The sequence below is a fragment of the Papaver somniferum genome, unplaced genomic scaffold (assembly GCF_003573695.1).
Source record: "Papaver somniferum cultivar HN1 unplaced genomic scaffold, ASM357369v1 unplaced-scaffold_3, whole genome shotgun sequence".
Lineage (NCBI taxonomy): Eukaryota > Viridiplantae > Streptophyta > Magnoliopsida > Ranunculales > Papaveraceae > Papaver > Papaver somniferum.
The window spans coordinates 1,377,028-1,404,464 of record NW_020641039.1 but is presented as its reverse complement, the minus strand read 5'-3'; the positions used below and the strand labels follow the sequence as shown (position 1 = coordinate 1,404,464).

The 27,437-nt window shown below is 37.1% G+C and overlaps 1 long non-coding RNA gene across 14 annotated transcripts; it reads left to right on the top strand.

Moving 5' to 3' along the window:
* Positions 1 to 15,936: 15,936 nt before the first annotated feature.
* Positions 15,937 to 19,886, top strand: LOC113341594. Of its 14 annotated transcripts, none has more exons than XR_003356005.1 (12): positions 15,938 to 16,279; positions 16,509 to 16,574; positions 16,692 to 16,775; positions 16,950 to 17,048; positions 17,154 to 17,252; positions 17,585 to 17,661; positions 17,756 to 17,867; positions 18,106 to 18,187; positions 18,445 to 18,503; positions 18,638 to 18,710; positions 19,004 to 19,363; positions 19,639 to 19,886. It is a non-coding gene; the product is annotated as an uncharacterized LOC113341594 (long non-coding RNA). The 14 variants fall into 14 exon arrangements; XR_003356000.1 differs by having other exon boundaries at positions 18,958 to 19,363; XR_003356006.1 differs by having other exon boundaries at positions 15,939 to 16,279; positions 18,445 to 18,710; positions 19,004 to 19,061; positions 19,282 to 19,363.
* The last annotated feature ends 7,551 nt before the right edge of the window (positions 19,887 to 27,437 follow it).

The window sequence follows — 27,437 nt, the reverse complement described above, 5'->3', positions numbered from 1 at the left end:
ACTTCTTGGGAGGTAACCCAATCTCATGCAACACGGTAATATCTTTCCTTAACCCTTTTGCTTCAAATGGTAACAGTTTCTCCTTGTTCATATGCTTTTAATTTTATCTTTAGAACATTGAGGACAATGTTAGATTTAAGTTTGGGGGTATGGGAGAAACTTTTTAGTTGCACTTTTGAAACTTCTAGTGTCACATGGTATCCGGTTAGCTAAGTTTACATAATGTTTCTCATCGAAAAGATAGAAATTGGAATGCTAGGGATAACAACTTATTGAGAAATTAGAGAAAAAGACATTGAGATCTTTGAAATTCAGGAGAGAACTTGTTCCTTTTAGAGGGTAACCGTGATGGAAAGGCAAGTAGGTCAGGAAATGCCAGAAAGACAAAGCAACCTCACAATATAATCATAGTTACTGGATTATGACTCTCTCTCAGTAGAAACTTATCATCATCAATAGACAGAGTGACATCAAAATCTATGAAGAAAGTTGAAGACGTTTAAGGTTTAGAAGAAACAATAGAAAAGAATAATTCAAAAATCAAAGTTGAAGACTTAGTTACAAGAAGTTGTAAGAGAAAATGATATAAGTTGTTGGAATTCATGATACCAAGACATCTTAAGTTGTGAAGATCCAAGTTTTTAAAGTCCTTCTCTCATGGCCTTGTAAATTTTTGTCTTGTAATTTTTTGTACTCAAAAAAAAAAATGAAAAATGAAAAATGAAACACCATTACGTTCTTTTTGTTCAATAAGGCCACAGGGAAGAAGAAATTTATAAGTCAAGCAAGAAATCGAAGAGAAGAGTTAATTGTCAAGGTTCTATGAGGTTCGAGAGTTTATCATCAACAGTTAAAGCCCGAAGAAGGCGTTGTTTCTACTGAGCACTGTGAGAGAGTCGAAGAAAGATGCATTTTGGTTGCTTTGTTAGTCCGCTTTCAATCTGGCACAAGATCTTTCTAGCGCTGGTTTTACTCATCACACGTAATTAGTCCAGTTGTGTAGCAGATGTCCCTCTCATCTTTATCTCTCTCCTAATCTTATCCAGTTGTAAAGCAGCGGATGCATCTTACAGTGTTTGTCTAGCTGTGTAGTGGATATCTCTTTATCTAGCAGTGTTGCGGATGTGTCTCCCTTTTTCTTCAGTCATCTTTAGAGCTGACACCTTTAATTTCTCTGGGATTCTAGTTACTTGGCGATAGGTTGAGAATACGTATGTCCTCATAGCTTTTTGTATACTTGTGACCAATTAGAAGTCTTGGTTTTGTGGGAACACCTCTGGTAAACCCTCCTGAGATTAACTCGGTTTTATTTTATTTTTTAGATTTAATTTGCTCGAGACTAGCAAATAATAATATTGGGGGTGTTTGATAGACACATTTATGTGTATATTTTGTTCTAAGTGTTCTTTATTGTTAGTGCTCGATATTGTACTAATTATGGTGTTTTTGTGTTTGGATAGGTGTTTTTGGAGAAATACATTTGTGTGGAAAACGTTGCTCGAAAAGTGCTATTTGGACCCCCGGAGAAAATTACTAAAGGCCCCCCAGAAATGCATTGAAAACACCCCAGAAAAAATTGCCCGGGGAACCCCGAAAGAAACGTGTTATCCGCACCCTATCACTGGATAAGGGGAAATCATCACCATCTTCTTCACTGTTTAAAGAATACATTTTGGCGGGAAAATAATTTCAGATTGCGTAGCTTCCTGTGTTGATTTCTGGGCTGATTTGTTGGGATCTTTTCGCTGGAATTGATTGGGAATATCCTGTTGCATTAAAACAGGAATGGTATGCAAGAAGATTTCACGTGATAAATACTTGATATTCTGGAATTGATTATGGGAGATACGTGAACTGTGAGAGAAGATTTTACTCTCTGGAATATATTCTATAAGGTAAGAAGATATTCCCGATAATATTTTCCTTAATGCCGAGTAATGAAAAATATTTGTAGTTATGGAAGAGATTTCTTGTGCATGAGAGGCTATATAAGGTGTTGAGGAGTTTTAGACGAGAAAATGGAGAGTTATGGGAAGAAACAGAGCGTATAATAGAAAGGTGCAGAGAGTTTTTCTGTTTTGTAATATTTTCACCTCTTGTAAGCACTTTTGAGCAATTATTCTGAGTGTGTTTTCACCATGTGGAGCTAAACCCCATCACTGGGACGACGGAGGAAGCAACTTTTCATGATTGTGGTAAATGAATTAATTCTTTTATTGACTATTTGCATTGATTTAATTACTTTATGATTTCTATTAATTATTTGTTATTTTGTTAGATGCCGCATGCTTAGTTCTAAATGCGTTAGATGCGTCATACTTTTAACTTACAAATAATATTTTAAGAAATCTATTTTTGGCAAAGAACTAGAGTCACAACTTCTTTTGTTTGAGCTATATTGTCTAGAGTTAAAGAATGAACCATAACAATATGAAAAGTAGTGGAATCTCGCGTCTCAGTGTCTCTTCATCTTGTGACAAATTGTGTGTATATATTTTTCCTTATTTTCTTTATTGAGTCTTAAAACAAATTCTCAACAAATCTGAGTGAACGAATCATCTTACTACAACATCATTGAAAAAATTCCATCACTTGCCAAATCCGCGAACCTAGTTCACCGACTCAGTCCGCGAACTGTAGGAAGTTCTCGACCGAGAATTTCTGCTGGGATTTTCCAAATACTCGTTTGTGTGCTAAGTCCGAGAACTCAGTCCGCGAACTGGCGGAAGTTCTCTTTCCGAGAATTTTTGCTGAGCTTGGAAAACTCAACCGATTAACTTAAGTCCGCGAACTTGTTTGTGAACTTAAGAGGTTATGATCTAAAGATGTGCTCTGAACATGAAACATTAAATTACTAAGGAATGCTTACCGTGGATATAATGTTCATGAGCCGATTCAATCGAATCATCATTGCTTCAATTGTGTCTTGTGTAGTTACATAAGATCTCATAGAAATTGAACAACTCTTTAAATAGTTCATTTGAGTCAATTGAACTAGTTATGGTGAAGAAGAACAAGGTTAATATGAAATGCTCAAATGGTTAACCTTTTGGGTTATTATGTTGAACCAACATACACGTACACGTTTGGGCATGGTTTTCACGAACCCAGTAAATGTCTACCCAAGTGTGTGTGACAAGCTAAGTTTTCGATCCAACGGTTGAGAAATATTAGCTTGAATCTAAATCAGGTTTTCATCTAACGGTGAATATGGATTGCTTTGTAACGAAGGAAAAACCCTGATTTGAAGGCTATATAAAGGATACATCTAGCATTTTGCAAAACTAATCCCCACATATTGTGCTACTAGTGCGCCCGCTAGAGTCGATCTCCATTAACCTTTGAATTTCTTCTCTAAAATCAGGTTAACGACTTAAAGACTTCATTGGTATTGTGAAGCCAGTCCGATACTACTTTATCGTAGTTGTGTGATCTGATCTTGCATCTTCTATCGTACGAGTACAATCGATTGATTGTCTTGAGATCGTGAGAGTTCTCCGATAGGCAAGATAAAGAAGTCACAAACATTTTAGTCTCATTGTTTGTGATTCCTCGACAATCCGCTTGTGTAGTCAGGAAGGATTGTAGAGAGGTGATTGATTAATTTAGGTTGTTCTTCGTGAATATAAGACCGGATTATCAATTGGTTCATGTTACCTTGATTTTATGTAAAGACGGAACAAAACCTAGGGTTTATCTGTGGGAGACAGATTTATCCTTTTATAGACTTTTCTGTGTGAGACAGATCTGTTTATTATCAAGTCTGTGATTTTGGGTTACAGCACTCTTGGTTATGGGTGAGATCAGCTAAGGGAATGAGTGTGCAGTATCCTGCTGGGATCAGAGGCGTAGGATTACAACTATACCTTGTATCAGTGGGAGATTGATAGGGTTCAACTATAGTCCATCCGAAGTTAGTTTGCAGTAGGCTAGTTTCTGTAGCGACTTAATACAATGTGTATTCAATCTGGACTAGGTCCCGAGGTTTTTCTGCATTTGCGGTTTCCTCGTTAACAAAATTTCTGGTGTCTGTGTTATTTCTTTTCCACGTTATATTTTATATAATTGAAATAATACAGGTTGTGTGTTCGTGATCATCAACTTCTCTAATGCAACCTTTGGTTGTTGATTGTAGTTGATTGATCCTTGGACATTGGTATTTGGTACCGTCCAAGTTATCTCTCTTTGAAAAAGACTCGCATATTTCTATTTGCTTGAGTAAAGATCAAATCAAGAGATCGAGATGATAACTCCTTGAGATACTTTCTATCTAGATTGAGTCTGACTATCTAGTTGATTCTCTATCAAAGTGTTTCAGAGTTAGTCCATATAGATTGCTAATCGAAATATTGGGTGGTGTTGTTAGAGCCCCGCTTTTTCAGACCATTGTATTCTGATATCCAAGAGACCTTAAACACCACTATCTTACAGATGGAAGTAGCTTTAGGTGTAATGCAAGATACAATTGGTTATGTCAAATTTCCGTTTTCTGATAAATTTTTGTTTCGTTCTTGCAAAGTCCGAAGAGCGTTACAAGAATCAAGTTCTTCGTTTTTCTCATGAAAGGGACGAGTCTCACAAAGAGGTTTCTTGTCTCAAAGATGAGGTTAAGGATTTGAATGTTGATATCGACGAGATCATAGAAGATTCTGGGAAAGTAGCGAAGTTAGCTCGCAAGAATACCCAGAACCACCTGGTATCTCTCTTCAACAACTACTGCGACGAGCAAGGCATTCCCCATCATACTTTTTCTCTGGAAGTCTTTTCTGACGACGAGCAACCAGTCAACCGCAAAATTATATGAGTCGCGAAGAGAGGAGTATTAAAGGTAACGAGAAGCAAGAAAACATTGAGACGAAGGTCGAGGAGGAAGAGTACAAGGATACCTTTGCTTCCACGAGTTCTCTGGGACATCCTTCAAATCCTCATGCAGATTCTGGTGCTCGTCTTGGTGGGACTGATAGTGAAATCCTTGGGGCAGCAACCACTGATGGAGTTCCTTTTCAACAACAACCTTAGTTTCCCTTCTCCCATGTTTTCAACTTTATCTATTATAACAATTTCTCTATCTGGGCGCTCCCAAGCTCGGGGGGCAGAACATCTTGACTTATTTTATTTATTTATCTTTAAGTGATACTTTTGTTGACCATACCGGTATTATGATTTTCCATGTCGTCAAGTATATACTCGCCGCGGAAACACTCAAAAGAATAACAAAATTTAAAGTATATACTTGCCTCTTATTCTTTTGTGTATTTCCGAGGTATGAAACGAGAGGTTGGGACTTCGCGTATGGTGCATGAAACTTGTTACTTGCCTCATTGCATGTTCTTACTTTGTTTTCACCTATTCTCTTTGTGTTGTCCTTACCTTTTACTGTTTGACCCTTCTTATTTTGCCCTTTTTTACTCATTTCATGATAATTATTGTTCTCTGAGGTCTTAGCGTGCCTCCTAATTAAGGTCTTATTGTGCCTCATCCTTTTTGAAGGATCTTGATTCGACGAAGTATCAGGCGCTCATTATTCTTTCAAATAATAATCCATCCACCTCGTCTTAACACTTGTTATGAACCCCATTTCGCGACAATGTGACAGGCCTAGCCATTCCCATGAATGTTATCCCCATGACATTGCCGTATTTTTTGGTCACGCAGCTCCCTAATCTGGAGGGTGCCATCCCTTTATATTCCCCCTAATTGCCCCTTCAAGGAGGTTTAACCCTAACATGCATGTTGGTCTCCTCCCATCCAGTTATTACGACATTCAGTTGTTTTCGTGACTTCTTATCCCCTTCGCCGATGTGTCTTGAGGTTCCGAAGTCACACCTTAAGTGAGGTTTCTTTGGGATCGAGTGCATTGTAGCCAAGACTTGCCATACGGTCATAGATGGTAACGCTCCAGACGTCCCAGGCACCCGCAGCTCAACCGAATATGTCGGCGCCTTGGTCATACTCCGCACTTTTTACCGAAGGCCATCATAAAAGGAACCCTCAACGGATAGGTCTTATCATTGCCCCTAGATTCCTTTCTGTGAGTTGTTCACGACATGCGTTAGGTCTTGCCTCTTGCACTTTCATGCGAACTAGGGTGCATGCCGTGGACTCTCAGCCTTCCTAGGGGAAGGGTTTAAGTTTTCCTAGAAACCATTTATTTCGTGTATCTTATTCGCCTCCTAATCTGAGATTTTACTTGACTGTGTTTGGGTTTGTTTCGTTCCAAATGCCTTATGAAAATTCGCACCTTTTAAGGTTCATCAAACTTCAAAATATATTGTTATTATTTTGTAAATATGACACATTGCCAAATGATAAGTTCACAAGTACATTTTCTCGTCTCTATGATTCTTCCTTGATATCAGCGTTCTTCTTCTAGGCGGATGTGCTCAGACTGGTACCTTTTCAAGTCCTTCATCTTCACCTCGTTCCTGATCTAGAAAAATGTTGAAAATAAGGGGTGTCTGGCCGACAGTGCATAAATGAACGATCATACTAAATCTTCTTCTGATAGCCTTCCCTTTAGTTATTTGCAAATCGTATCCCACCTTGCCACAATACTTCGCAAGCTTTCAGTTTCCCTTTGCTTCAACGAAAATAGTGATGTTATTTCTGGTTTACATGGCTCACTTCTCGCACATTTGTTCATCATTTATAGTTCTTCCCGCGTTCTAGATTTTCTCCTTGTCACTGGGTCATCGCTCGTTGCGCCTTTTCTCTGTCACCATCAATTGCTGCATACGATATTCCTTTTCCCTGAAAACCCTCATGCTGCTTTCTATATCTCTTTTCAGGTCTTCTCGTTCATCTTGTTCCCCTCTCCCCTTTCTATCTCGCCAATACTCATGTCGTCCTTCAGTTGCCAATTTCTTTCTCGAAGCATTTCCTCCCCATTGGGTGTTATGTTCTATTTGTTTTCTTTTTAGGTGATTGTTCTTAATCAAGAGATTCTCGTTTTGCCTTTCTAGCCTTATTCGTTCTCTTACCAAGTCTTCCTTCCTTCGTCTTTCTTGGTAGAGTTCCTCCTTTAATTGCTCCATATCCTTGTCTTTGTCGCATGCCTCACTACTTCGGTTCCTTCAGCTATTTTTCCCTTCTTCGTTTTTCCACTTTGCTTTATCTCAACTTGGCCTTCCTTTTCCGGAGTTTTCTCGCGATCCCTCTCATTGACACTCGTCATATTGTCTACCTCCTCCATGCTTTTCTGCGTTGTATTCTGCTCCTCGCTAATCCCAATGGTGAACACCATCAATTGTTCCGCTCTTTTTGCTTCACATACCCTCCTTTTTTGTTCTATCTTCCTCCTCGGTTTTTCATCATAGTTGTGGAGATCCTTTTCGATACAATCTCGCGCATCCTTTAGATCTCCCTTGATCTCTCCTATTATGCTTGGCATGGGAAACCGTATGGCTGATGATATGTAGATGCAACCCTTTATCCCATGTATCCACGGTCGTTCTATGAGAGTGTTATAAGATGAGTCTATATCTATCACACAAACATTAACCTTTGTTTCCGACTCCCCCGCGAAAATCTTTACGACTAATTTTCTCTTCGGTTTTGATGCAACTGTTAGAGCACTGCTCGGTCAAACTCGCATGCGTTGATATCTCAAGCATGTTTGTCAATGTTAGTGATCAAAACTATAAGTCTTGATTTCTAGTCTCTTACATCAAAGTCTCGGACTAGGATAATAAGTGTAGTTGAGCTCAAGTACTTCATGACGGTTCATCATACAAGAAGAAGATCTACTCAAGGAACCGGTGGAACTTCTAGACAAAAAGGTATGTGGATACTTGAACTTATATGTCACTCAAAAGTAGAGCTGCACAAGACCCGGTCCAGACCCGGTGACCCGCTCCAAACCCATAATTCCCGGACCTGTACCGACCCAGACCCGGAGTAGCCAGTACAGGTACCGGTTCTGAATGTTGATACCCGGAACAGACCGGTACAGGTATTGGTTCTGGCCTATTCCCGATCTGTACCGGACCGAAATACCCGGTAAATTAGAGCCATTGATATTTTTTAGGATATTACATCCTAGCCATCCCTTGTAGGTTTAGTCTCATCTTCAAACATAGGGTATATCATTTTATTTTTTTCGTTTTTCCCGATCTGAACTCCTCCTTCACTGAAGAGTCTGAAGAAGAGAACAAGAACAAGTGAACAACATGCACCATAGATCGTGAAATTTCTTTGTTCATACGTATCAATTTTCACCCCCCACAGATTCAAGGTTAGTCCTGGACTCCTGGCTTGAATCTCAATTTTTTTCTCTTTTTTTTTCTCAATTTAGAAATTTGCTTTCCTTGTTTTTCTTCTGAATCTTCTTGGGTTCTTGTTTACTGATTCTTCTACAAAGTAAACAAAGATTCTTAATAAGCTTAACGAATAAGGTGACGCACTGACGCAGTGACACTGATGCTGTTGTTTGAGTTCTGAAAGAAGTAGAAAAGGGTAGATTATTTAGGTTTCTGAATTGATTGATTTCTTTCCTTGAAGTTGATTTGTGCTGATAGATTAAAGATGAGTCTTCTGTAAATTTTTAGTTAGAGTTTTGCATGAGGTTTAATTTTTGAGTTTGTAGAAAGTTAGGGTTTTCCCCTGTTTTTCCCAAAAACCCAAAATTAGGGTTCGTATGAATAAGGGTGACTGTTTTGGAATCCACAGATGAAGAAGATGAATTGGTTAGGATTGAATTTGGGTTGATAGTTTAAGGTTCTGCATAGGAGAATTAGAAACTAGGGTTTTAGGTTGTATTTAAGAATTAATTGGATTGTTTTGGGAGGAAGATGAATTGGGTGTTGCTGTTGGTGTTCTTATGTAGAAATAGATTTAGTATTGGTAAATACAATTGATAAAGTTGTTCTGTTGATATGGATTTGGGTGGTGAATGATTTGGATTCAGTTGAAGGGGTTTGTATGAATTAGTCTTTGTAATTAGGTTTGGATAGAACTTAGGTTTGGATTGAACATATTAGCAAATATTACCATTCAAAATCAAAATATAGAATCATGAGAAATCAGTGTGTAGAACCTAATGTTTGTTTGGCGTTTGATCACTGACAGTAGACTTAATGTTGTAATGTTTCTCATATAGTTTCTTGTAAGATGCTTTGATTGAAAACCTTTCTCGTTTCTCTATCTTGTTGTCTTGTTAATTACCTGCACTGAATCACTGATAAGTTGTGTTGAAGAGGCAAGAACAACTGAGCTCGACAGGTATTTGACAGATGTGATTGAAGGTGGAATGCGTGAAATAGGTCAACCTGACCATTTTGACATATTGGCTTGGTGGCAGGCTAATGCAAGCAGGTATAAGATACTTTCATACATGGCAAGAGATATATTAGCCATGCCTGTGTCTTCAGTGGCCTCTGAATCAGCTTTTAGCACCGGGAAGCGCGTGCTGACTCCATGGAGAGCTTCTATGTCTACAAGGACAGTCGAAGCATTGCTCTGTACACAAAGCTTTCTTCAAAAGCCCATTGCTCTTGATCTTCTATGTGACTATATACCTGATGATGCTGTTGAAGATGAGGCAGGTAATATATTAGGTTTTCTTCTATTTAATAGAACTTACTTTTCAAGTTTTCTTGTATTGCTTGCTTACTTTCTTGTTTTACTTTTTTGTTCCATGTTGCAGCCATATGGGATTCTCTGCTAAAAGAAGCTTGATGTAAACTCCGTGTCAGTGACTCAGTGCAGCCAGTGCCAATTGTTCGAGAAGTCCCCCATCCTTTGCAAGGATTTCTTTTCATTTCTTGTCGCAGACTTATGGAAATGTTGTTTTTAGTACTATGTTTTAATGTTGAACTTTGAACTTAAAGTGTGATACACTTATTATTCTGTGATGTTTTAAACCTTTGTTATTTTGAACTTTGTAATGTTGAACTTAGTCTTAGACTCTTAGTCTTAGGTTGTTACTTTACTGTGTGTGTTAAAATTCAGGTAAAAAACCGGTACCGGAGTGGAACCGGACCGGTCTTACCGGGACAGGTACAAGTCCAGGTCCAGGTACAGGTACAGGTCCTCAAATTGAAGAACCGGTCAACTCCGTGTACAGGTACCGGTTCCCACAAAAACCCGGTCCGAACCGGCCCATGTGCAGCTCTACTCAAAAGTATATCTATTCTATCTCCTACTCTTTGAGACAAAAGTCGTATGCTATATATATATAGACTAGATCATACACATTTGGTATTTCGAGCCGAGTATACCTCTCCTATCTATATCTCGAAATATGTGTTGATAAGCTTTTCGCTTCGACTAAGATTATCTTTACCTAGTGACGAAAGTCATGAATATTTCAGTCACTTTGAAAATTGCGTTGACGAGAAATAGTGTAACAACTATATAACGTCCTCTAAGAATGTTTCAATGATTGCAATGAGAGTTTAGATTAAATAACCAATGAATTCCTTGAACCGAAGTTTTCGAACTTTGTTGATCAAGAGAACCGGAAGCATGGCAAGTGCCAAGTCCGTGAACTCAGTCCGCGAACTGCCGAAGTTATCAAACCCGAGAATTTCTGCTGGAGTTGACAAACTACTTGCGTGAGCCAAGTCCGCGAACCCAGTTCGCGAACCGGCGTAGTTCTCGAACCCGAGAATTTCTGATGGAGTTTGTAAACTCTATCCGGTGTCTTAAGTCTGCGAACTTGAGAAGGTTATATATCTAAAGATGATTTCTGAACTTAATCTTAAAAGACTAAGTAATGCATTTGCAAACCGTGGATATTAAAGTTCATGAAACTATTCGAGTGAATCAAATCATCTTTGCTTCAATTGTGTCTTGTGTAGTTACATAAGATTTCCTTGCAATTGATCAACTCTCTTAACTAGTTCATTTGAGTCAATTGAACTAGTTATGGTGAAGAAGAACATGGTTGGTATGAGACGCTTATATGGTTAACCTATTTGGGTAGACTATTGTTGAACCAACAATGTACACGTTTGGGTGCGGTTAACAAACCTAGAAGCGTACAGTCATTTGTGTATGACAAGCTAAGTTTTCGATCTAACGGTTGGGAAATATTAGCTTGAGTCTAAATCAGGTTTTCATCTAACGGTGAATATTGATTGTTTTGTAACTAAGGCAAAACCCTGATTTGAAAGGCTATATACAGGAGACATCTAGTATTGTGCAAAACTAATCCCCACACCTTACGTGTGATACTAGTGTGCGTGCTAGAGTCGTTTCTACTTTAACCTTTGGTTTTCTTCTTCAAAAACCATGTTAACGACTTAAAGACTTCATTAGGATTGTGAATCCAGACCGATACTACTTTTATCGTAGTTGTGTGATCTGATCTTGCATCTTCTATCGTAACAGTAGAATCATATTGATTGTCTTGAGATCGTGAGAGTTCTCTGATAGGCAAGATACAAAAAGTAATCACAAACACCTTCTTCTCATCGTTTGTGATTCCACGACATCTTGTTTCGCTACCATAGAATTAAGATTGTTGTGAGGTGATTGATTAATCTAGGCTGTTCTTCAGGAATATAAGACCGGATTATCTATTGGTTCCTGTTCACCTTGATTATTATCAAAAGATGGAACAAAAACTTTTAGGGTTTTTCTGTGGAAGACATATTGATCCTTCGATAGACTTGTCTGTGTGAGACAAATTTGTTTATTGTTAAAGCCTGCGATTTTGGTCGTAGCAACTCTTAGTTGTGGGTGATATCATCTAAGGGAATCAAGTGCGCAGTATCCTGCTGGGATCAGAGGCATAGGGAGTACAACTTTACCTTGGATCAGCGGGAGACTGATTGGGGTTCAACTATAGTCCAGTCCGAAGTTAGATTGGAGTAGGATAATGTATATAGCGGCTTAATAAATTGTGCATTCAATCTGGACTAGGTCCCGAGGTCTTTCTGCATTTGCGGTTTCCTCATTAACTGGTGTCTGTGTTATTTCTATTTCCGCATTATATTTGTTTATATAATTGAAATAATATAGGTTTTGCGTTTGAATCAATCATTTGGAAATACGACCTTTGGTTGTTGATTGATATTGATTGATCCTTGGACATTGGTCTTTGCTACCGTCCAAGTTATTCCTTGTGTTTGATTACAGACTCGCTGATTTCTATTAGCTTGTGTAAATCAAAACAAGAGAGAGATATTAACTCCTTGAGATACTTTTATCTAGATTGAGTCTCACTGTCTAGTTGATTCTCTAGTAAGTGTTTCGGAGTTAGTCCATACGGATTGCTAATCGAAATATTGGGCGGTGTTGTTAGACCACCGCTTTTTCAATTGGTATCAGAGAGGGAAAACACGTTTAAGACCTTACAAGTCTGTGTTTGTAGCAATCTGAGTCTGAGGACGAAATCTCGTACGCATACCAAAATGCCTCCTAAAGCTTTCAACTCTGTCAAGTGTCTCGGAAATACCTCAAAGGATTACTCCTTAGTTGATTCTTCTGAATCCCGAGGTAGGAAGATTGTCCCATCTTGTGTTGGCCACTCTTCCTCCAATGAGACATTGGACACAATAGCAAAAGCTGAAATGGATCTCACCAGAATTGCAAAAAATTCTACTGAGTTTGTTGATTTTCATAATCATGAACAGCTCATTGATGAATTTGAAAATTCTATTGATCGTGAACATGTACTCTATAACATCATAGAGTCATTCTCTAAGGATATTGAGAAACTTCTTCAAGAGAATAATCTACAACATGAAAAGATTGGTGATCTTGAAAAGCTGATCAAAGAAGGCTCAATTAGAGAAAAATGTTTGATCAAGACTCATTCATCCGATCTTGACAGACTTCGTGTTGAGAAAGAGAAACTTGAAGCATCATTTGTTCCAGCCCATGGACAGTGCAAATCCTTGGAAAAGGAAAACTCCGTCTTAAGAAAAAATTCTTCTGCACAAACTAATTCTCATGAGTTACTGTACATAATGAAATTTTCTCCAGATGAAGATTGTGTCAAGGAAAGTGCTCATAACTTACAATCTTCTTCGATGTCTATGAAGTTTAAACAAGTACCAGTTGTTGCTTCTCCTCCACGAAACTGTACCTGCTGTGGGAAAAAGAATCATTATGTTATCCATTGTTTTGCCAGAAAGAAACAGATTTCTAAACTTCGTAATTTGCTTCTATCCTCTGTCAATGGAACAAATAGTCAGTCGAATACCGCAGTGAATCGAATACCCACAGAAAACCAAGAACCTTATAAACATGATTTTCTTTCTAGATGTCATCACAGGGCACAGGTACATTCTAATCGAATAAACTCTCATATTTGTGATGAAAGTATTCCCTGTATTTATAAGAATATTTTTGGTAAATCTAAATCTAGAAAATGGATTCCCATCTATTCCTATCCTCTTGAACCAATTGCAAGAGGTCCTAGATTTTGTCCTCAGAGAAAGCCTTTAGAAGGATATGTTGGACAAGCTATGTCTTATTTTTCTGGACTGAGTGATAATCAAAGAAGGAAGGCTAAACAAAAACAACGTTCATTTAATGAGCTGAATGCTCATACTTGTGAAAATTAATCACAAGGTTGATATCTCACCCACCAAAAATCCTAGTTGTGTGAGAATTGAATAGGTATACTCTTTCTAAAGTAACTCTCATTAGCTATCTAATTCCTTATCGTTCTTAGATGGATAATCAATCACATACTTTTACATGAGTATTTTATCTTTTTTTAAGGTTTTTGTTATTTTATCTTGTTTTTCTTCTTGACCTTCAAAAATTACAAGTTTTGTTACGTGCTCTCGTAAGGGTACATGCACGGTTTTGGTCTTTGTCTCATATACCTATATTGTAAACCCTAATTCTCACAAATCGTTTATATACCTTTCCTATTGAGTAAAAGCATTCCACTCTAGGTTTCTCAATGGCGTCTTCTTCTTGTTTGTGGGATTTGCCTGAATACTTCGTTGACAACGGTATATATTTTGAGTTTGATAAAGAGAAGGGAACTCTTGTTGAAGTTGAAAGATCCTTTCCTCAATCTCATGTTTCCAACTCAGATATTAGGGAGAAGATTCCAACTCAGATATTGGGGAGAAGATTCCAACTCAGATATTGGGGATAAGATTCCAACTAAGGTGGTTGTTGATGCTCAGCAACTTGTAGGGACTATAAAGTGTAATCTTGCAATCATGAAGAATTGTGTTAAGGAGCCTCCCAAAAAGGATATTACCTCAAAGGTTGCATAGGTTGCTATCACTCATAAGCTCGATAATCACAAACCTCCAGAACCGTCCATCTGATGTTGTTAATGTCTGGTTCTGGCATAAGAGTCTAATTTTGAGTTGCCTGGTATGTCTTCTTTTTGGTTTAGTTGGAAGAATAATTAGTACTTTGAATAACGATGATTGTGACTACACATAGCTATTATTTTCATCTTCTTGTTTTTAGGTTTTTTGGTTTAAAATTCTAAAACTATTTGGAAGATGATGTTTTGCAATATTTTTGATTTTGTTATATTGCAACTTGTTATGGGATATTTGTGTTTACGTCCGTGAACTTTGTTGTCCCATATTTTTGTCAAAAGTAAAGTCGTTCACGATCGGTATTCATGTATTGGTTTAAGAATGAATAGACTTTTGACATATACAAAAGTTAAGCCTATATTTTCAACCCTTGACGGAAGATAGGTTAAAATATTTTGTATCCAAGGATTATTGCTATTGTATATGCTTGTGCAAAATAATGAATACTTGTGTATTCCACGGTATTGATCTTCATTGATCCATATTTTTGTATTACCGTAAGGCTCCGTGATGTGTCTTATATTGAGCACGATACAACTAAGTTGATTATTCTTGATTAGCTTGGTTGGTTGTTTCGTGAGGTACGTTATGTTGAGCATTTAGAACTAAAGTAATCATCTTCTTGGTTATTTAGTTATTACTCCACAATTTCTCTTGTGTTGAGTACATGAACGATTAAGCCAATCACTCTCTTGTATGATTAACTTAGTCGTTGCTCCATAAGTTTACTTATGTTGAGCACAATGAATTAAATTGATCACTTTTGTGGTTAATTTGATTATGTATTCTGATTAGATTATTCATGGGTTTACTTATGAATAATTTGATTGAGTGTTGGATATAAAAATCATTCTCATGGTTTTGGTGTCCAATAAAATCCTTCATTTCTCTTGAAATTAAGGTCGCTCGTTATTGTTCCCTTGGGAATGTTATCAAATGGGGGAGAGTACTTTTGAACTTGTGCTTAATGGTCATATCTTGAGCGGTGTGCGGCTGTGGAATTTTAGAAAGGTTATCTTGTATCTTTAAACTCCTTGACGAATGCTGTTAGCTTCGGCTATATGATTGCATCTAAATAAGATGATGTGTGTTTCTTTTTCTCAATTATGAAATGTCTCTTACGAAAATTTCATTATGATCTCGTTCTTGTACCTTTGCCAATTTTATTGACAAAAAGGGGGAAAATTAATATGTAGTTCACACTACAAATACATATGGTTTTCGGATCATTGTGTAAGGAGGAGTCGTTTTCATGTGAGATGGAGTATTGACTAAGGAGGAGTGATACATATCACCATAGTATTATTGTTGAAGTTGTGATAAAATTGGACTTTGACACTGTGTAATAATACTATGACATTGTATAACAATGATCGAGACTGATGCTTTCTCATTGTTATAGTTACGGATCTTCAACAACGGTGATGCTAAACTTACAACCTTTGGGATCATTGGAGTACTTGGAAGTGACGAAGATTTCGAGGAATGTTGAAGATTAGATATGTGGAATAGGAGCTACTAAAGTTTCATTATCTTTTTTGTATTCACTAATGGGAAATGGGTTTTTAACCACTTCCTGGGATTTACAAAAACCACTGCTCTTGGGCCGTAGTTATGTATAGTGCAGTGTCTCACAATAGTTTTTGTTGGAAAAAAAAAAGAAAAACATAAACCTGTCTCTGACACAGTTGTTCTTTAGAGGAGTAGTTTTGTAATAATTCAAAATTCAAGAGCCACTGTGAGGGCTAGATTTTTCTGCGGAAAGAGAAAAAGAAACCAAACCTTATCTCTTTTATCTCTCTATCTGTTTCACTTCATCTAGCCTCTTCCACCACTTCTCTCTATCTGTTTCGCTTCATTTTTTTCTGTATCATAACAATTAGATGCTTGTGAATCAAAACTTTAGTATTAGGTTTTGCGTCCTCTTCTTCAACACCGGCTCTTGAAGATTTGTTTTGAATCGGTGAGAAAGAGGTGATGATGATAATCAACAACAACTGAAAACCAAGATTAATCTACGAAAACTGAATCGAAAGGTATGTATAATCTCTATTTATCGTTTTAGTTCAATCGATTAACTTATCCATCTCCAAATTGAAATTTCAGTAGAAAAAAAATTAGATCTTAGTAAACCTAAAAGCTTCAATTTCATCTGAGTTCTCTTTTCAGATTTGTTATCAGTTAGTGGATTTATTCCTACTTTTGTTTATTTGTTTGTTTTCTTAGTTTTGTTTTATTGATTGTGTGTATTTTCTTTTTATTCAGGCACTAACGAAGTAGAAAGCTCCAGCACCAATCCATCATCATCAAAGCCATCTAAATCTAATAGTGGTAAACAAAAATAAATAAAAAATCAATTCATGATTAAATCTATATTGGGTTCTTCTTTTATGTTGAATTTAAGTTTTTTATTTTGTACTGAGTTGTTTTCTTTCATGATTTCTACAGAAGTGGTGCAAAGGAAAGCAAAGGAGAAGGTTAACAACATTCTCGTGTTTGATAAAGATGGGATTTAATTTGTGATTTTGTGTTGTAAGATCATTACTTCTGCCAGTTTATGAAATATTATGCATATACTGTTTGATAAATATGGGTTTTCTTATGTTACTAGATTAGGATTCTTATGCTGGAATTTTGTGTTGTTAGTTTGATTAAAAGGTATTTTTTGTGATGCATTGGTTTGTATTTGCTGAATTTGCTGAGCAGTTCAATGACTTGGGAACTCATGGAATTAATGTTATTATCTACAATCTTTGGTTCACCGACGATGGGGAAATGAAGCTCAATTTTGAATCATATGTAAAGGTTCGTTTATGATGTTGTAACATTGTCCTTTCGTTTCCATTACAAGTTTTTTTTCATATGTTTGTTTCTCAAATTTGAGTGTATACATGTCTTACTTGTTTGAAGGATATCCAACTAGCTGGAGCCCCATAAATGTCCAAGAAAGCTACTTTACAAGCTCTATGCCAATAACATCTGACCAACAAGCTTCACTATTCTCTTCGTGTGAGTCTGTGTTTCGTACTTCACCATTTGATGATGCATGTTAAAACTTGCCAAACCTTTTTTCATTTTTACTTCGACACCTCAGGAGTACTTATCCATCTTATACTTGAGGTTACCTGAGCATTTCAGAATAATATTGCTTGGAAAAGTCGTTCGGCGGCACAATTTTGCAGATAAATATCCATGGAAAAGTAGACTACAATTGGGTTCCTAAAGGATGCTCCTAAGATAAATATCCATGGATTCTGCATTTACCACAAGAACATGCTAAGAATGATATATTTTTCTTACTTCAACCGGTCTTGTTTAATTGCTTCGTAATATACTTCTAGGTACATGACACATGTCTGTTCACTTCTTCTAAACACAACCGCTTTTGGATGTTGTCAGTCAGAATGAGGTGTAGCAGGTGAGAAAATTATGCTAATCTTTTACGCCGTCTTTCACATTATGATGCTCCCATTTCCTCTTTTTAAACTTCGCGCAATGATCTGTTTCGGCAGGTACTTTGGAGGTTAATTTTATTCAACCAACTCATAACAAGCAAAATTTTGGGAGGACTACAATTTTTCAAAGGCTTGAAACCCGCTTGAAAGAAATGACACTGGAGTATTGGTAAGCCATTTGTAACATCTTTGAGATTGCAGTAGTTTACTAGCATACTGAATCATTGTGAGTTGTGCATATAAGCATTATGGCATAAGTGTGTTCTCTCTGGAATTTCCACAGGGCTAAGAAGTCTGAATTAATTGGGTGCCAACAATCGTGTCAAATCTAAATAAATATAAAGTGTGCTTTTGACGCATTTTCTTTTTCAGTTTTGAAAATTCGTGTAATGGGATTGTTGATACAGGATATCAATTTGGAAAAGGATTCATTAGCATTAATGGGTCGTATAGATTTAAGAAAATCTCATGCTTCCGGTCATTCCATGGGTAAGCAAATCCTTTTCCATCCTATTTCAGTTCACTAGCTTAGTTTGGGCGTCTAATATTAGGTATTGTTCTTAAAGTTGTTTCATGTTGTATGTTTTCATTAGGGTCCATGATAGCGTGCAAATTCGCTGCAATAGTATTACCTGAAAGGCTAGTGTACATGATAAGAATAAGCTTGTAATGTTCGCAGCTAGTCCTTTAGATTGTAATAACACAAATGGTACTCATCCTTTATGGTTGTTTATTTGGATTATTAGTTGCCTGGTGTGGCGCCAGATCCGCAAAAATGGTGGAGGCTCTTAACTATATGAATAAGGTATGCTTGATCTGTTACCCTTCAATTTTTTGTTCTGTAGGTTTTAGCTTTCATAAATTGCTTAAAGTGTGCTTGGTTTTACATTAATGTAACTCTAAAGTGACTTTTCTTTCATTTTTACTTTTCTTTCATAGCTTTTTCTACAAGGAAGATTTATCACTTGTTTTAGTGTTCAAATGTGAACTCCAGTTCCTCTTTTTAGTGTCTGTAAGTTCTTTTTCAGCTTGTCCTCTTTTATTGAAGAAGACTAAACTATGTTGTTCAACATTATTGGGGATAAACTTAGTTTTTTGGGCAAGTACTTAAGCATACAATCTTAATCCAATTGTTAATCTTTTTGTACTATGTTTACAGTTACACATATACATTAGCAGAAGGCCTTTATTCTTTGCATGGCTTGTAATTTTAATTTGTACCTTTAAAGGAATTACCTGCCTATATTATTATTTCATAGGACTGCTCATTTGATGGTATTCTCTTGCATATGTTCAATGCCTCAGCTTTGAGCAGTTTTGTATCAATTTTACAAATGAGAAACTACAACAACCTTTCAACCAGGTATCTTACCGAGAGAAGTTTGGCTTGATCGTTGATTGTATGGTTTATTCCCTTCTTTAATTTTTATCATTCAATGTATTTTTCTTTAAAATTGAGCAGGAAGAGGACACAATTGTCAAATTTTCGACAAGTCCTCGTATTTTCCTCACATGTTGAATTTTTCATGTACAAGTATTATGTTGTTATTGTTTTGAATTCATTTTGTTTGAATATTTTGCAGGTGGAATTAAAGTTTGATCATATAAATGGTAATATATGCAGCTATGAACCTCTCTACGAGTGTCAACTGGCAAGTTTGCTGGGTAAGGATCTCAATTGGTTAAGTTTGTGGATTTTCTCCTAAGACTTCTATCAATTCGCTGTGTATGTTTTGGGTCATGATCTCAATTTCTTCATGAGTTATGGACTGGATATTTTACATTTGCAAAATAGTTATAGTTCATGTTTTTTCTTTAAATTATAATGAGTGGATAGTTGCACATGTAGTTGTAGGTGGTGCTGGTGTCGAGTAGGTCCTTTTCTCTTTTCCTCTTTTGTTACTGTTGTTAATTGTTGTAGTCTTGAGTTTTGTTTGCAGCTTAGGGATGGAGTAATGGACCTGATTTGAGCTAGTTTGTTAGAAGATGAAGTCTTAAATGGTGTTGTATATGTTTTTAAACTTTATGGTTGTAAATCTTGTAATAGGAACATAGTTCAAGGTTTTCCAACTTAGTGTTAGATTTTTTTCATACTTGGAACTTGCAGTATTTAGTTGAAATTGTAGACTGAATTCACTTTTCAATACGTATTGAGCTTTAAAGTTGTTGTCAATTTAATTTTGTGAAATTCGGTTTTGAAGTCATTAATTTAATTGTGATTCAGCTTTTAGTTTTCAATTCAGTTGAATCAGTTTTAGATTCAGCTGAATCAATATTATTATTTTTTTTATGAAATATCATCAATCAAAACTACTGTGTGTATTAGTATCTATACATGTACTGTGAAAGACAGTGGTTCTTTTAAAGAAATCAACCCTTGCCAGACACGGTCGTTTTAGAAAAATCACTCATATTTTACTGCTGATGGACACAGTAATTTTAGTGATATTACTTTTTGTCCTGGCAGTGGTTTAACTTCCATTTTCCACTAGTGATTTCATATGAATTGATAGTTTTGTCACTAAAATTGACAAAGGGGGAGATTGTTAGAGCACTGCCCGGTCAAACTCGCATGCGTTGCTATCTCAAGCATGTTTGTCAATGTTAGTGATCAAAACTATAAGTCTTGATTTTTAGTCTCTTATAGCTAAGTCTCGGACTAGGATAATAAGTGTAGTTGAGCTCAAGGACTTCATGGAGGTTCATCATACAAGAAGAAGATCTACTCAAGGAACCGGTGGAACTTCTCTATAAAAAGGTATGTGGGGACTTGAACTTATCTGTCACTCAAAAGAATATCTATTCTATCTCCTACTCTTTGAGACAAAAGTCGTATGCTATATATATATAGACTAGATCATACACATTTGGTATTTCAAGCCGAGTATACCTCACCTATCTATATCTCGAAATATGTGTTGATAAGCTTTTCGCTTCGACCAAGATTGTCTTTACCTAGTGACGAAAGTCATGAATATTTCAATCACTTTAAAAATTGCTTTGACGAGAAATAATGTAACAACTATATAACGTCCTCTAAGAATGTTTCAATGATTGGAATGAGAGTTTAGATTGCATAACCAATGGATTCCTTGAACCGAAGTTTTCGAACTTTGTTGATCAAGAGAACCGGAAGTATGGCAAGTGCCAAGTCCGCGAACTGCCAAAGTTCTCAAACCCGAGAATTTCTGCTGGAGTTGACAAACTACTTACATGAGCCAAGTCCGCGAACACAGTCCGCGAACCGTCGTAGTTCTGGAACCCGAGAATTTCTGCTGGAGTTTGTAAACTCTATCCGGTGTCTTAAGTCCGCGAACCTAGTATGCGAACTTGAGAAGGTTATGTATCTAAAGATGATTTAACTCAATATTAAAAGACTAAGGAATGCGTTTGCAAACCGTGGCTATTAAAGTTAATGAACAGATTCGAGTGAATCAAATTATTCTTTGTTTCAATTGTGTCTTGCGTAGTTACATAAGATTTCCTTGCAATTGAACAACTCTCTTAACTAGTTCATTTGAGTCAATTGAACTAGTTATGGTGAAGAAGAACATGGTTGGTATGAAACGCTCATATGGTTAACCTCTTTGGATAAACTATTGTTGAACCAATAATGTACACGTTTGGGTGCGGTTAATAAACCTAGAAGCTTACAGTCATTTGTGTATGACAAGCTAAGTTTTCGATCTAACGGTTGAGAAATATTATCTTGAATCTAAATCAGGTTTTCATCTAACGATGAATATTTATTGCTTTGAAACTAAGGAAAAACCCTGATTTGAAAGGCTATATAAACGAGACATCTAGTATTGTGAAAAATAATCCCCACACCTTACGTGTGATACTAGTTTGCGTGCTAGAGTCGTTTCTCCTTCAACCTTTGGTTTTCTTCTTCTAAAACCAGGTTAACGACTTAAAGACTTCATTGGGATTGTGAAGCCAAACCGATACTACTTTTATCGTAGTTGTGTGATCTGATTGGCTTGAGATCGTGAGAGTTCTCCTATAGGAAAGATATAAAAAGTAATCACAAACACCTTCGTCTCATCGTTTGTGATTCCACGACATCTTGTGTCGCTACCATACGATTAAGATTATTGTGAGGTGATTGATTAATCTAGGTTGTTCTTCCGGAATATAAGACTGGATTATCAATTGGTTCTTGTTCACCCTGATTATTATCAAAAGACGGAACAAAAACTTTAAGGGTTTTTCTATGGGAGACAGATTGATCCTTTGATAGACTTGTTTGTGTGAGAAATTTGTTATTGTTAAAGCCTGCGATTTTGGGTCGTAACAACTTTTAGTTGTGGGTGAGATCAGCTAAGGGAATCAAGTGTGCAGTATCCTGCTGGGATCAGAGCCATAGGGAGTACAACTGTACCTTGGATCAGTGGGAGACTGATTGGGGTTCAACTATAGTCCAGTCCGAAGTTAGCTTGGAGTAGGCTAGTGTCTGTAGCGGCTTAATACAGTGTGTATTCAATCTGGACTAGGTCCCGGGGTTTTTCTGCATTTGTGGTTTCCTCGTTAACAAAATTCTAGTGACTGTGTTATTTCTATTTCCGCATTATATTTTTTTATATAATTGAAATAATACAGGTTGTGCGTTTGAATCAATCAATTGGAAATCATACCTTTGGTTGTTGATTGATATTGATTGATCCTTGGACATTGGTCTTTGGCACCGTCCAAGTTATTCCTTGTGTTAGATTATAGACTCGCTGATTTCTATTAGCTTGAGTGAATCAAAACAAGAGAAAGATATTAACTCCTTGAGATACTTTTATCTAGATTGATTTTGACTGTCTAGTTGATTCTCTAGTAAGTGTTTCGGAGTTAGTCCATACAGATTGTTGATCGAAATATTGGGTGGTGTTGTTAAACCCCCGCTTTTTCAGCAACCCCATTGAACCCATATATATTACATGTTGATGGTACAAGGTCTGAATCCTTGTAACCCATGGTTCTAAATGCATGATAAAAGAGAATGTGAACCGAGCTCCCTGTATCCACCAGGATTCTATCTATTGCCCAGATTTTTTCTTTCTTGACTTCGTCATCCTCCCACTTTGAGTATTTCCCAAAATTTAAGGTTATGACCAATGGCTCTGTGCGGGAAACTCCTTCCTATGGTACGTCCTTTGCTGAGAATGTTATCTCCCTCTTTTTCCACTATTCTAATGGCTCATTCTTCGCTACACTGAATATCTCATTCCCTTCGAAGTCCCTCTTATACACTTTTTTGAGTATATTATCACGGAAGTTTTGAATGCTCTTGGCTGAATGTATTATAGAATTACAATTCAGTTTGTGAGCTCCCCGATCTATTTTGATTCGGTACACCTGTTGATTGTCACGAGGTGGGGGTGGGGGCGGTTGTACATATCCCTCCAGAAAATGAGCCAGTTTCCCCTGTTCCACTAGACGAAGTATGATCATTCGAATGTTTCAGCAGTCATTCGTATGATGTCCGTGAAACCGATGATACCTGCAAAACTCATGACTCCTAGTACTCGAAGGTGCTTCTCTTCCCATATTTGGTGGGGGCGGAATCTCTTCTGTCAGTACTATCGCTTCCCATACCTTCTCCACAGTTGTATTGAGTCTGGGAAGCTTTACATATTCAAAGGCCGGTGCATTTGGTCTCCGTTCTCCAAACCTAGGTCCTTGATTGTTTCTATGATGATATCCTATGCTATGGCTTCGTGGATCATAATTCCTTCGTCTTGACTCCTCATACCTCTGTTGATCGATCCACTCCTAATCTCTTCTTGACACAGCTACAAGTTTCGCCGGAACTAGGGTTGAAGGTTCCCCTTTCTCATATTTCGGATCATCCTCCACGACATGTACTGTTCTTGGTAATAGCCTTGAGTTTCCTTCCTTTGCTGGAATTGGGGTTACTTCGCTGACTTGCCTCTTCTTCTCTTCCAACGCTATATATTCCTCTTGGTACTCCCTTAATTCATCATTTTCAAGGAGTTTGGGATTATGAATATTTGGGTGTACAACAGGTCGGTCGGGAATAAAGCGTTCACGAAGGCTAGGATAAAAATTTTCCCGTCAACTCGTCCCGCGAGTTCATTACACACTGTCCTCTATCTCGTCACTAGTCCTCGCAAACTTTCCGTTGGTCTTCGCCTTAGATTGAACAAGGTCTCGATTCCTGGCCTCAGCAGGTTGTTACTTATGTACGTTGTTAGGAATATTTTCTGCAGATCTTTGAATGACGAAATCGACCTTTCTGGTAGTCCGTCGAACCATGCCAACGCTTCTCCGGTCAAACTCGTCGGGAAATACTTACAGCGTACCGCTTCGTTTTGTCCCCACTGTATCAATGATAAAGTATACTGTTTCAAGTGATGCACAACACTTTCCGATCAACTGAATATGCTTGAAAATGTCGGTAGCACGCACTTCTCAGGAATGTCCGCATACATTATCTCGTAGGTGAATGAAGATTTATCTTCCTCCTCTATCGCCTCTTGCAGCTGCACCCTGCCACCTCTTCGCGAATTGTTTATCAGCGTCCTCATATCTCGTAGCTCATTCAAGACCTCTTGGTTCAGTTTTCCTCCATTTCCTTCATGATGGTCGCCTCTCATCACGCTAATCCTTCCCTCCCCATGTATGATTTCTTCCTCATGTCTCCAGTTTATCTCGTGTTTCCTTTCCTCCTCTCGCCTCATTTCGTCTTCGTTCCTCCTTTCTTCCTCATACCTTCGTCTTTGATCTTCCCATCTTGTTTCCTCCAACGTCCTTCTCAGATTTCTTTCTTCACTACTTTCTCTCTGTTGTCTTCTTCGCCGATCTCCTCCACCGTCCACGCAGGCGTACCTCCTCTGTCGTGTCACTTCTTCTCCTAACGATATCGTGTTTCCTTCCGAGTCCATGGCGTCTGCCGCTGCTTCTTCTTTTAAGAAAAATGCAATTCCAATCATGAACTTGGTCAATAGATGCTTTTTTTAGGAAATGCAAATACTAAATAGGTTTTCTAGTAGTTATTAACACAACATTACTTGTCTTTGGAAATGGTATAGGTGTTAGTCCTAGTTACAAATTGCGGCTACAAGTAATTCTGCTACAAATGGAAAATTTGGTGCACAAACAAATTCAGTATTTTAGTTACACTATATCTTGTCATTTTGGTATAAGATATGACCATGTCATGTATCATTGAATGTCGTTATACAGATTATGAGATCTACCCTTAATGTTGAACAAGTGTTTTTAGTTTTTTTATGCTTTCCAAAGTTAATAAATTTTTTAGTTCTTATTCTTCTTTTTTTTCAAGCTAATAGGAAAAGTTGGACTAATCAAATTTTAAAATACCCCCGTCTCTATTCGTTACTCCTTAATGCTAAAGATTTGTATCTAGGAATTGAATGATGATGAGAGTTCGTCAATGACCTTACTTGCTTTCTTATGAGACGTTCCTTCTCTTATTTACTGGCAGTAAGGCGTAGTTTTAGTATCGTATATGAAGTTTAAATTTTGTGTAGCCGAAGGAAATCACTCTTGAAGAAAGTTGTTTCCGATTGTGCAATCCCAACAACATTTTCCTTGTCCCAACTGATTCTTTTATTGTTCCAGATGTATGCTTAATTTAGAATGAAATTATTTCTTGAAGAAAGATGACTGTATTTGTTTTCAACTACGTAGCGATTTTAGGTCGTGTGGCTCAAATATTACGGATGCCAAAGAATCTGCATTCGATGCCGTTTGTTGTGAACTGTGAAGCCTCTAGCCATTATTTACTACTATCCAACATTCAAGAAATACCAGGTTACTACCAAACCCACAAGGCAGGTGGAATTATAAAATCCGATTTGCCCATCATAATTAAAATAAATCACATTCTGAGCGAGCTTTTGGCTGGCAAGAACAAAATTCAAATCACTTCTTTGAAAATGCGATTCCTTTCATTTGCTTTGCAAAGAGATTGTTTTCTTGTAAACACAAATCCTAACTAGCAATCAAGTGTTGTCACTAGACCAGATTCACCAAGACGACTCATGGGCCTGTGAGCTCTCATGCTTGTTAGGGTTTCGGATTGTAGAAAAATAACATACAAAAGGTGAGTTTGACTACGAGTCTCTCTCCAAACACATTACACTGCAGCCTCCATTTCTCTGCGTATTTCAAAATCTAGATCTGGTCTTCTAACTCTTCACCATCCAAACTCATTCCACTGAAATTATCTCTTTACAATGATTTTGCAAATTCTGGACATGAATAAAATGTTGGTTTTATACGGAAACTATCACATAATCCACAAATCATCCATCCTCCTTGTGGACTCACCGAACAACGCACTGTAGTTCCCATTCGAACCCTATTTTGATGATTTCTATTCAATTAAACGAATCAAAATCAAATTAAAAGTATGGGTTTGTTGGAAAATACATGCGAATCGGTCCCATGGCAGAATCAGGCTTCTTACTGCGTCTATTATATTGGATTATGGATTCACTTGGCTCTTCCACTTCTTTATGAATCTCAAAATCACTTGACTAATTTGCTAGATGTCCTAATGGGGGACCTGTTCCTGGGAGTCTATTGATTTTCTTTCGAAGAACCATTCTTATAGTCGATTGATTAATCGACGATGAAAATTTTATGAATCGACGATTGATCGATGAAGATGATGTTGAAATGGGGGAAGAGGAAAGAAGAAGAGGAGAACATTTCCTCAAAACTTTTTTTTTTTTGTGCGGCTAGGTTAGATTAGGATTATATTTAGTTTTTTTTTTAATTAAATTATATGTAGTTATTAGGTTAAGGTTAATTTAATTAGGATAAGGGCCAAATTAGTAATCTCATCTGATTTTAGGACATCCCTTAACATTGTAGGGTATGTGGCCTAATAGGACCATGGTCCCAAAAAATCGTTATTGAACTATTGGAGAAAGCTAATCAAAACAAAATGTTTCCAAATGGCCCAAGTTCAGATCAACGTTTGTGCGCGAGTACCGGTGGTGCAGTTGTCGGGTGGCTTTACTAGGAGCATCCATGACTATTATGAGTCTATGACGAGACAACAAGAGTCAAGTTAAATTAGCACTAGTGCTTTATTTGATGGTTTACACAGCTTCGAGACGTTGATAGTTTCAAGTTTCAAAATTCACCGAAACTATTTATTTCTTGGTTGGGTTTTCTAGTGCCTCAGTTCCCTTTTCACATGATACAAATGAAAAAGAAACCAAGCTACTTATGCAGAATAATTTTGTGCTTAAACGGTATTTTATACCAATTCCAACAAGGGAATTGCTTCATTGGAACTAATAGAAATGCTTTCTCCTACTTATTGTGCATGATAATGCCTGATCAATCGAATTTAATTTCGCATTTCAAAAATAAAACAAATATAAAAATAAATTATAATCGAAATGGCTTATAAATCATATTCAAAGCGTGCTTTTGGTTGGCAAGATTAAAATCACTTCCTTTAAAATGCAATTCCATAATTTCTATTCATTTGTCAGGACTTATTAATAGGGGTGAGCATGGGTCGGTATGGGCTGGTTGTCACCTCTTCCACATCCAATTCAATACATTATAGATTTCAAATTTGGCACCCGCATCCTATCCACAATTCAACGGATTTGCATCCAATGGATGTATGGGTGAATGGATTGGATGCGGATAATCCAATTGATTTATTTTAGTTGTAATTTATAGTAAAGAAAATAAAACCAACACAAATGACTCCTTTATAAAACCTACATATCATATA